At 35.0% G+C, this 12,240-nt stretch overlaps 1 pseudogene; it reads left to right on the top strand.

The window, feature by feature from the left end:
• Window positions 1–2,225: 2,225 nt before the first annotated feature.
• On the top strand, window positions 2,226–2,911 carry LOC114222339 (swi5-dependent recombination DNA repair protein 1 homolog pseudogene; annotated as a pseudogene).
• Window positions 2,912–12,240: the final 9,329 nt, after the last annotated feature.

The raw sequence follows: 12,240 nt of genomic DNA, 5'->3' as shown, positions 1-12,240 counted from the left end.
AGGATAATTGGTGAATCAAGTGAGAGAATCCATATAAAGGGCTTTGGACAGAGTACATTAAGCACTCTCAAATATTAGTTAGTATTATCAATCTCATTTTATAGGTGAGCATAGTGAACTGTAAAGAGATTAAGTGACTTGCTCTAACTTACACAGGTGGCACGCTGAAGTGTTAAGACACATCTCTGCCAAGAACCTTTAAAAAGTTAGAATCATGACTAGTAGTCATTTAGTGCTGAATACCAAATATTTCTGGTCTACCTCTCTTCCAGGTAAGTGGCAGGATTGCATTTTCCCTTTGCTAACTTTACAGAAACATATATGTACATAAACAGATTTCTAAGGTTTCTCCCAGGATCTTAGAAGGGACCCAGAGCTTAAGCTTCCTTAGTTTCACAGTAAATTTCCTATTGTCTGTCCTCTCTGCTTTATCTGAACATCTCCATATATATTCTTCTACCCAAAATTTGTTTCCCATTCAGCACTCAGGCTGTTATGCCTGGGAGTTATGATCAGCCAAACACCATATGAATGAATGCTCTCCTTTTAAGCGTGGGCAGGTGAGGAGTGCCTGCCACAGTGTCATGACAAACACTGGAACAGTGTGGGTCCCTGTGTCCCCACTCCAACAATTCCCAATTAGTGATTCCCATGGGAAGGAAGAGAGGAGGATCCGAAGAAGCCAGAGTTAAGTGGGAGCCCAATGGACAAGTTTTTCCAACTAAAATCCAGTCTCCTGCTTGGTGGCCTGTGGCAAGGACTGCCTGAGAAGGGAAAAAATGAGCCAGGATAGAACATTCTTTCATTGCTTAGAATGGAGCAAAATCCCACACCACTAGCAGGACCCCAAAAGCTCTTCCCTCCTGCTCCAGGAGGACTCAGATTTCTCTCTGTTACTTGTAACTGAGGGTAGTGGTAAGTGTGCACTCGGGACTTTTTACTTTTTCCTCCTGGCTACTTGTCTTTTCACCCGGTTTCTTGATCCAAAGCTCAGGACATTCTGGGTCAGTCAGGACAACTAGAACATTCATTTATATCATCACAAACAGAAAGGAATCTTAGCTCTCTCTGATCAGGCATTCTTAATCCCCACAGAACAGAATGAGGGGTTGCCAGTTCTCTTCACACCAACAGAGGAAGAAGGATATTCTGAGTCATCATGCTCTGGAAAAGTGGGGCCTGTGATTTATTTCCAGTGCAGTTCTACTGAGTGTTGGTTTGGTTCTCTCCCCCGCACCCAACTTTAATATGGGCATTATGGTTTCCTCAAGAGCTATATAAAGAATACTCCAAGATAGTCCACTGGTTCCCTTCCCCAGCTCTCAACCAGATTGGGGCCCTGAGCTGCTCACACTATTCTGGCCTTTCTACAGAAAATCTCAAAGTATCACTGGTTTTCATTTTTCCTTTAAACCAGTCTGGACTTAATGGGCCATAAGATTCTTCCACCAGACTCAAGTTGTAAGTCAGAAATATATTTGATTCATCTCTTTATTCTTGGTTCATTCTTCACATATAGTAGGAGCTCAATGTTTTTTGAGCAGATGAAGACTGTAAAAAAGCCATCCCCACCAATGTGATACTAATTGTAGCTGCTGGCAAATTCTTTTTAGGAATAGGCAAGACACACCATCAAAAGTCAGCTAACTAGATGCAAGAACTTGGATGGACCCCCAGGGAAGTTCGGTGAGTGAAAAGCAAACTCAGAAGGTTGTGTACTGTGTGATCCCATTAATATGGTCATTGATTCTAGTTACACAGTTTTAGGGTTTAGGGAACTGTGACAGATCTAATTATGTTTTTTGAGTCAAGATTTCAGTTATATTTCTTTTCATTATAAAGCTGGAGTAGCGAAATTAAAGAATTAATTATTTGTTAAGGAATTAAATAATTCCTGAAGAATTCCACAACTGTTATTCTCCTGCCCCCCTTATGGCAGATCTGAGGCTATTTTGATAGATAAAAACATGGAGAGTCTTGTTTATATAAGATGCTAACTAATTAATTTGTCCAGAAATTACCAGTAGTTACCTTTGGACCAACACAGTTTTATTTAGGAAGAACCCAAGATTTCATTTTCAAGGTAGAAAGTCGATCTGATTCAGCTGTGATTTTACCTAATATGCCACAGGCCTGTGCCAAACCATCTCCCCATACAATTAGTTCAAGAAAACAAGGATGAATATCTCAGTTCTTCCAGTGGAGCTATTCTATATTTCTAGCCTATGAGTGCAACACTTAAAGGATGATTAAGAAAAACTAGATCTTCATTAAATTCCTGTTACAGTGTAGTAAAACATCTTAAGGTAGAGAATGAAGATGATCAGACTTTTTCAGAGAAACCATCTTCAACAGAAGAAAACTGGAATTTTAAGAAAATTTTAAACACATTGACAGCCAATTTGAAGAAAATACTTATTTGGAAAATACTTTCAATAATATCAGTATATGTGACCCTAAATCACTTGATACTGGGTCATGCAGTGATCTCCAAAGTGACTTTGAGAATGAAGATCTTCCCAAACAAGGATTAAATGAAGAAAAAGCAAAATTGGTGAAGCGGATTCAGAAGAAAGAAGACCTTCAGAGGTGAAAACTGGTCAAAATATACAGGTCAGAGAATGACCTGTCTCAATTACAGTTGTTAATAAAGAAATGGAGAATCTGTAGCCAACTGTTGCATTATGAGTTGCAACCAGCTATGTCTAAGGAGAACAAGAAACTCAGCCTGACTTAGTTGATAGACCACTGTGGGTTAGAAGATAAATTGCTACACTGTAATAGAAATGAAGAAAATTTATGGGTGCTTAATTCATAATTTTTTCTCCAGAATATTTTTGAGAATGACAAAAGATACTTAATACATTTTAAAAGGAAGATAGAAACCATTAGGACTTGCAGAAAGGTATCTTAATGAACATCAGTTTAGGGCACTCTGTTATAAGTTCTAAAGTGAAAATTTAACATTTTGGATAAATTTGTCAAAAAACGATATTTAAAGAAATGTGAAAAAAATTAAATCATGTTTAAAAAATAAATTGGGCATCTCTGCAAGTCAGTTTTAATACATTGTTTTGTAAAAAAAAAAAATTTATACCACCTCACACTGGTCAGATGGATAAAATTAACAACTCAGTTAACAACAGACGTTGGCAAGGATGTGGAGAAAGGGGAACCCACTTAACACTGTTGGTGGGAATGCAAACTGGTATAGCCACTCTGGAAAACAGTACGGACGTTCCTCAAAAAGTTAAAAATAGAGCTACTCTAGGACCCAGCAATTGCACTACTGGGTATTTATCCAAAGGATACAAACAGTGATTCGAAGGGGCACATGGACCCCAATGTTTATAGCAGCAATGTCCACAATAGTCAATCTATGGAAAGAGTCCAGATGTCCATCAACAAATGAATGGATAAAGAAGATGTGGGGTGTGTGTATAACTAAGCCACCAAAAAAAAGAAATCTTGCCATTTGCAACAATGGATGGAACTAGAGGGTATTATGCTAAGCAAAATAAATCAATCAGAAAGACAATCATCATGTGACCTCACTGATATGTGGAATTTAAGAAACAGAACAGAGGATCATAGGGGAAGAGAGGAATAAATAAAACAAGATGAAATCAGAGAGGGAGAAAAACCATAAGAGACTCTTTTTTTTTTTTTTTACCATAAGAGACTCTTAATCATAGGAAACAAATTGAGGGTTGCTGGAGGGGAGGGAGGTGGTGAGGTGGAGTAACTGGGTGATGGACATTAAGGAGGGCACGTGATGTAAGGAGCACTGCGTATTATATAAGACTGATGAATCACTGGCCTCTATCTCTGAAATCAATAACACATTATATGTTAACTGAATTTAAATAAAAATGAAAAAAATAACAATCTTTGATATCTGTGTTAATTTATACATTAGATTTTATTAATTTTTGGAAACAACAACTTAAAAAATCTTCCCATAACAAATGTGAACTATTATCATAGGCCTCTTCTTTATTGTTAGAAATTTGACAAATTAGTAACTTGGGAAATTAATAGAACTCAATTTGAAATTTGATTAAAAGACAAGGATTTTTGTATAAGACCCTCCTAAACATAACAATTAGTTCATTACATGCACTTATTTTCCCAGGATGGGAAAAATTGGTTGGCAATAGAGTATTTTCTGTGACATACAAACTGGTGTTCTGCTAACACTTGCATTTTCAACTGAAAGTAACATTTGTATATTTGTTGAATAAGTGCTGTATGAAGGAAATGCCTGCACTTGTCATGGTGTGTGGAGAGAACTTAGGGATACAAAAATGCTTAAAATGTGGTTCTTGGCATGAAAGAACTTATCACATCACTTGCCATCACCAAGGATTAGCTCCTTGGGCTGGGATCAGAGCGTCCAGATCCTGGGTGCCACAAGCTGCTCCCAGTGAGCATGGCTGGCTGAGGTCCACACAGAGCCACTTTTGAAGGAGAGACCTCTTCTGGGAGCTTGCAAGAGAGGCCATGGGTCCCAATGGAAAATCTTCCTAGACTTGAGACATCCTGTTCCCTCATCAGCCCTCTGCAACATGTCTCTGGTACCTGACCTTTCTGAATCGGAGCTAATGACCCAACCAGAGCTACCCCCAACACTTGCAGCCGCTCAGAACCTCTTTTTCTGCCTTGAAACAAGCATTCTGTCTCCTCGAATGTTAGCATGTCGACCTCAGAAATAATTGAGTCCTTTCCCCCATAAAAATGGATGCAGGTTGCTTTAAGGTCTTGTAGTTTATCTATGGATAAATCAGATCTACCTATGGCCAGTTCTTTTCCAATGCCACTGATTCTTTGGTGGATCACCTGATACTACATATAAACCTGACATCAACCCCATTCATGCGGAGAGCTCCAGGTATCAGTTTCCACACATTCCTGGGCATGTAGGATCTAACTAATATGTGATGTCCAAACTCACTAGAAGATAGTTGTTATTTCTTCCACACATGCATGCTTACAGGTGGGCCCACTGAAGCATGGGAGCATGCAGTGTTCTCTGGTCTGGTGACCACTTTTATTTTTCAGTCCATTGCCCTAAGAAAAAACTCAAGTAGCCACTGTTCTTAACATCAATGGTCCAATATCAGAAGATAGCACGACATGATGCAGAACTGCCTTTGGCAACTTGTTTCCTTTTAAAAACAAATATGTTATCAAAGTTACATATGTAAATAATTATAAAAGTCAAATAATTTCACAAGGCTTTTAATGAAAACCGTAGCCCTCTTTCCCATCTCTCTCCACTGTCCTAGAGTCATTTTCAAAACTTTCACCTATTTCTTCCATTTATTATCTCCAGATTTCTAAATAACATGCTTAAATTCCTACCTATTGATTTTCAATTTTGAATCAATTTATTATTTCTTGATATAAAAAATTAAAATTTATGGCTCCTGCACTCCTTCTACTCATCTACATAGTTTTTCTCTCTACCTATTCTCCCAGTACAGTTATACCATGATTTTGGGTTAAATCAATATTCATATTTGGTTAAATATTTAATATTCATATTTGATCAAATTAGTATGCATATTTTCTTTTTGGAAATCTTGAATCTTGTCCCAGTTGACAATTAAGATACCAAATAAGACAGAATTGATAAATATTTGTCTATATTCCAGACTTTGAAATAAATTTTCATCCCACAATGTAGTCATAATGCTGTTATCAAATAATATTATATAAAATATAATTAGTAATACTAATGCAAATACTAATATAATAATTAGTATTGATAATTATTAGCATCGATAATACTAATTATTATTAATACTAGTATAAAAACTAATATAAAAACAAATATTAAGGAGAGATGTTGCAATATGCAAACCCTAAAATATCTAGTTTGAATTGACTTTCTGTTCTGGGACAATAGGGACAGTGTAAAAGTTTGGGATAGGCTTTGGGCAAGATGCCAGAATCCAAATGAATTACTGACTTAAATGTTAAACATAAAACTATAAAACTTTTGGTAACAAAGATGGAAGAAAAATTTAAGGATGTGGGACTAGGCAAAAAATTCTTAGACTTACCACCAAAAGCTTAATCCATAAAAGGAAAAATAGATAAACTAGATTTCATCAAAATGACAAGTTTTTGCTCTGTGAAAGCCCTGTTTAAATATACGTATATTTTAATTCCAATATAGTTAACATACAGTCTTATATTAGTTTCAGGTGTACAATATAGTGATTCAACAATTCCATTTAACACCTGGTGCTCATCACAAGTGTGCTCCTACATCCCCGTCGCAAATTTCACCAATCACCCCCACTCACCTCCCCTCTGGTAACCATCAGTTTGTTCTCTATATTTAAGAGTCTGTTTTGAAAGACCCTATTGAACTAAGGGAATGATAAACTACAGACTAGGAGAGAGAATTTGTAAACCACATTTCCAGTGAACTGCTAGTATCTGGAATATATAGTGAACTCTGAAACTCAAAATAAGAAGCAATGCGGTTAGAGAAGTGACATTTCACAGAAGATATATATGGCAAACATCCACATGAAAAAATGTTCAACATCATAGTTCAACATCATAAGAAAATGCAAGTTTAAACTACAATGAGATATCACTACACAATTATCAAAATGACTAATACTAAAAAAATAAAGACAACAGCATATGCTGGTGAGGATATGGAGAAATTGGATTGCTCATACACTGCTGGTGGGATTATCAGTGGAAAACAATTTGGTAGTTTCTTTTCAAACTAAAAATGGTTTTACCACATGACCCAGCAATTTATCCCAGAGAAATAAAGACTTACATTCACACAAACACCTGTACATGAATATTTTTTTTCATAGTAGTCCACAATTGGAAGCAACGCAGATGCCTTTAATGGGTGAATGATTAAGGAGACTGTGATACATCCACACATGGTATACTACTCAGTAGAAAAAGGAACACAGTATGGATATACCTAATAACCTGGATGAATTTCCAGAGAACTATGCTGAGTGAAAAAAAGCCAACCCCAAAAGATCACATACCATATGATTCCATTTATATAACAGTCTTGAAAGGACAAAATTATAGAAATGGGGAGCAGATTGGTGGTTGCCAGAGGTTAGGAACAGATAGGAAAGAGGTGGGGGGTGAGTGTGGCTATCAAAGTTCAATAAGAGGGATCCTTGTGGTGATGGAAATTCTTTGTTTCCTAACTGTCTCAATGTCAATATACCGGTTGTGATGTTGTGCTATAGTTTTGCAAGATGTTACCATTAGGGAAAAGGCAATGAGTACAAGGATCTCTCTTCATTATTTCTTAAAATTGCATGTGAATCTATAATTATCTCATAACACAAAGTTTAATTTAAAAAATTAACAGGAATAGGAGTTAGCATGAAACGATAAAAGAAATAACCCACTGGGGCACCTGGTGGCTCAGTTGTTTAAGTGTCTGCCTTTGGCTCAGGTCATGATCCCGGGGTCCTGGGACCAAGCCCCGCATCAGCCTTCCTGCTCCGCAAGAAGCCTGCTTCTCTCTCTCCCACTCCCCCTGCTTGTGTTCCCTCTCTTGCTCTGTCAAATAAATAAATAAAATCTTTAATATATATATATATATATATATAGGTATATATATATATGAAATAACCCACTAAGAAAGTAACATAAATTCAAACGTAAGTAAAGCAAAAATTAAATTTTAAGTAAAAATTGACATATCCACAATAATAGTGGGGCCTTTTAATATATTTCCACCTTAAGTTTATAGATATATAAGTATAATAAAATTAAGTAAGAGTATAGATTTAAATAACACAATTTCACAAGCTAGACCTGGTGGACATATATAGAACCCATCACCCATCAAATAGAGACTGAAAATACTTTTGAAATATTTATAAAAATTGATCATGTTTGGCAAAAGTTTATTTTTAAAAAATCTTATAGAGAATCTTTATCAATCAATAAAAGACTAAAACCCAATGGAAAATTAGTTTTAGTCACAACAAAGGAATTAATAAAATATGGCACACAAATATTCAATGCATTTATAAAATTTTGTTCAATCTCACTAAGATTTAAAATAAATTGTGTTCATTTGAAGATTTTCTACATTCCAATATGCCAAACAGGCAGTTTTCTCTAACCCAGTGTTATCATTCTCTGTTGCTGAGTATGAAACTTTCTAGAAAGCATCACGGTAATATATTAACAGTTATCTAAACATGCTTAGACAAATCAAAATCACAATGAGATACCACCTCACACCTCTTGGAATGGCTAAAATTAACAACACAAGAAACGACAGGTGTTGGTGAGGTTGTGGAGAAAGGGGACACGCTTGCACTGTGGGTAGGAATGCAAACTGGTGCAGCCACTCTGGAGAACAGTATGGAGGTTCCTCAAAAAGTTAAAAATAGAACTACTCTATGATCCAGCAAATGCACTACTAGGTATTTATCCAAAAGATAAAAAAGTAATGATTCAAAGGGGCACATGCACTCCGATGTTTATAGCAGGATTATCAACAATAGCCAAACTATGGAAAGAGCCCAAATGTCCACTGACTGATGAATGGATAAAGAAGATGTGATATATATATATATATAATGGAATATTACTCAACCATCAAAAAGAATGAATCTTGCCATTTGCAACAACATGAGTGGAGCTAGAGTGTATTATGCTAAGCAAAACAAGTCAGACAGAGAAAGACAAATACCATATGATTTCACTCATATGTGGAATTTAAGAAACAAAACAGATGAACACCTAAGAAGGGGGGAAGAAGAAATAAAAAAGAGAAGGAAGCAAATCCTAAGAGACTCTTAATGATAGAGAACAAACCGAGGGTTGATGGAGGGAGGTGGGTGGGGGATGAGATAGGTTGGTGATGGGAATTTAGGAAGGTACTTGTTGTGATGAACACTTGGTGTTGGATGTAAGTGATGAATCACTGAATGCTACTCCTGAAACCAATATTGCACTGTACATTAACTCATTAGAATTTAAATAAAAATTAAAACAAAACATGCTTATAAACTTTGCAATCAATAATTCTACTTTTACAAAAAATTTTTCACACATAATAGTAAGCTTTGGAAGAAGATTTGACAAATTTCAAAAGTCAACATCATATAAATTGTATTCCTTGACTCTCTGATCATAGTGCAATATAGAGTTTTGAAAAAAAAACACACAGAGAGACACATACACATACTCATAAAAAATCATGCATCAAGGAAAATCAAAATAGGTTTTGAAAAATATTTATAACTAAATGGTGAAAATCACATGACATTTGTATGATGAGCTTAAAAAGCTTTTACAGTCATCAAAAGAATAAAATATCTAAGAATAAATTTAACCAAAAACATTAAAGACTTGTAGACTGAAAACTATGATAGGGATGAAAGAAATTGAAGAATACAGAAATAAATGAAAAGATATTACATGCTTATGGACTGGAAGAATTAGGACTGTTTTCACCTATGTTTTCTTCTAGGAATTTTATGATTTCAGATCATACAATCAAGTCTTTAATCCATTTTGAATTAATTTTGTATGGTATAAGAGAGTGGTTCAGTTTCTTTTGCATGTACCTGCTCAATTTAATCAACACCATGTACTGAAGAGACTATGTTTTCCCCGTTGTATATTCTTGCTTCCTTTGGTTAGATTAATTGATCATAAGTGCATGGATTTATTCTTTTTTTTTTTTTAGTTTATTTACTTAAGTAATCTCTACACCCAATGTGGGGCTCAAACTCATGACCCTGAGACCAAGAGTCACATGCTCTTCTGACTGAGCCAGCCAGGCTCCCCTGCATGGGTTTATTTCTGAGTTCTCCTTCTGTCCCACTGATACATGTGTTTGTTGTTGTGCCAATTCCATGTTGTTTTGATTATTGTAGCTTTATAGCATGGATTAAAATCATGGTGCATGATACTTCCAGCTTTGCTTTTTCTCAAGAATGCACTGGCTATTCAGGGTCTTTTGTGGTTCCACACAAGTTTAGGATTGTTTATTCTATTTCTGTGAAAAATACCATTCTTATTTTCATAGAGATTGCATTGAAATTGTAGATTGCTCTGTGTAGTATGGACATTTTGCCAATATTAATTCTTTTTTTATTTAAATTCAATTAGCCAATGTATAGAACACAATATGAATTCTTTAATCCACGAGCATGGTACATTTTCTATTTATTTGTGTCTTCCTCAACTTCTTTTATCAATGTCTTACAGTTTTCAGTATACAGGTGTTTCACCTCTTCAGTTAAATATATTTGTAGGTATTTTATTCTTTTAGATAGAATTGTGAATGGGGTTGTTTTCTTAGTTTCTCTTTCTGAGAGTTTGTTATTAGTGTATAGAAATGCAACAGATTTCTGTATGTTAATTTTGTGTCCTGCAACTTTATTTTATGTATTAGTTCTAACAGTTTTTTGGTGGAGTCTTTAGGGTTTCCCACATATATAGTATCATGTCTGCAAATGGTGAAGGTTTACTTCTTTCCCAGTTTAGATGCCTTTTATTTATTTTCTTGCCTAACTGCTATGGCTAGAATGTCCAATGCTATGTTTAATAAAAATGGCAAGAATGGTATTCTTTCTCTTGTTCCTGATCTTTGAGGAAAAGCCTTCAGTTTTTCAATTTTGTGTATGATGTTAGCAGTGTGTTTGCCATATATGACCTTTATTGTGTTGAGGTATGTTCCCTCTACACCTACTTTGTTCAGAGTTTTTATCATAAATGGATGTTGAATTTGTTAGATGCTTTTTCTGCAGCTATTGAGATGATCATGTGATTTTTATCCTTCATTTTGTTGATGTGGTGTATCATGTTGATTGATTTGCAGATATTGAATCATCCTTGCATCTCTAGATTGATCCCCACTTGATCATAGTGTATGATACTTTTAATGTATTGTTGAATTAGATTGCTAATATCTTGTAGAGAATTTTTGCATTTATTTTATCAGGGATTTTGGCCTGTAATTTTCTTTTGTTTGTGTCGTCTTTGTCTGGTTTTAGTCAGGGTAACGCTGGTTTCGTAAAGTGAGTTTGGAATTATTCCCTCCGCTTCAATTTTTTTGAAATAGCTTGAGAAGAATAGGTATTAAATCTTTGAATATTTGGTAGAATTCACCAGTGAAGCCATCTTTCCTGGACTTTTATTTGTTGGAAGATTTTGATTACTGACTTAATCTTATTACAAGTAGTTGATCTATTCACATTTTCTATTTCTTCATGATTCAGACTTGGAAAATTGTGTGTTTCTAGGAATTTATCTATTTTTTCTAGGTTGCCCAATTTTTGGCATATAACTGTTTATGGTAGTCTCTTATGATCTTTTGTATTTCTGTGCTATCAGTTATAATTCTCTTTTATTTCTGATTTTATTTATCTGGTGTCTCTTCCTTTTCTTGATCAATCTGGTTAAATGTTTCTCAATTTTATTGATCTTTGCAAAGAACCAGTTTTTGCTTCATTGATCTTTTCTATTTTTTATCCTCTATATTATTATGATTATGATGATTTGCTCTTATGTTTGTTATTTTTTTTCTACTAACTTTGGGCTTTATTTGTTCTTTCTTCTAGTTCCTTGAGGTAAAAGTTAGGTTGTTTTTTAGAGATCTTTCTTGTGTCTTGATGTAGGCATTTAATGCTACAAACTTCCCTCTTAGAACTGCTTTTGCTGTATCCCATAAGTTATGGATGTTTTATTTCTCTTTTCATCTCTCTCAAGGCATTTTAAAAAATTTCTCTTTCGATTTCTTATTTGACCCATTGGTTGTTCAGTAGCATGTTGTTTAATCTCCACATATTTGTGATTTTTCTAGTTCTCTTTTATAACTGATTTCTAGTTTCAAAGCTTTGTGGTCAGAAAGATGCTTGATACGATTTCAATCTTCTTAAATTTATTAAGACTTGTTTTGTGACCTAGCATGTGATCTATCCTGGAGGATGTTTCATGTGGACTTGAGAAGAATGTGTATTATGTTGCTTTTCAATCAAATGTTCTGTGTCATTTAGGGCCAACGTTTCTTTATTGATTTTCCATGTGGATGATCTATGCATTGATGGAAGTGGGCATTAAAGTCTCCTACTGTTATTGTATTGCTGTCTATTTCTCCCTTTTGGTCTATTAATACTTGCTTTACATATTTAGGTGCTACTCTGGGAGCAAGAATATTTACAGATGTTATATCCCCTTGTTGAATGACCCTTTTATCATTATATAATG

Source organism: Eumetopias jubatus, unplaced genomic scaffold (genome assembly GCF_037043125.1).
Source record: "Eumetopias jubatus isolate StellerSeaLion01/CBP00866 unplaced genomic scaffold, mEumJub1_p1.0 scaffold_13, whole genome shotgun sequence".
Taxonomy (NCBI): Eukaryota; Metazoa; Chordata; class Mammalia; order Carnivora; family Otariidae; genus Eumetopias; species Eumetopias jubatus.
This window is presented reverse-complemented; position numbering and strand designations above follow the sequence as displayed.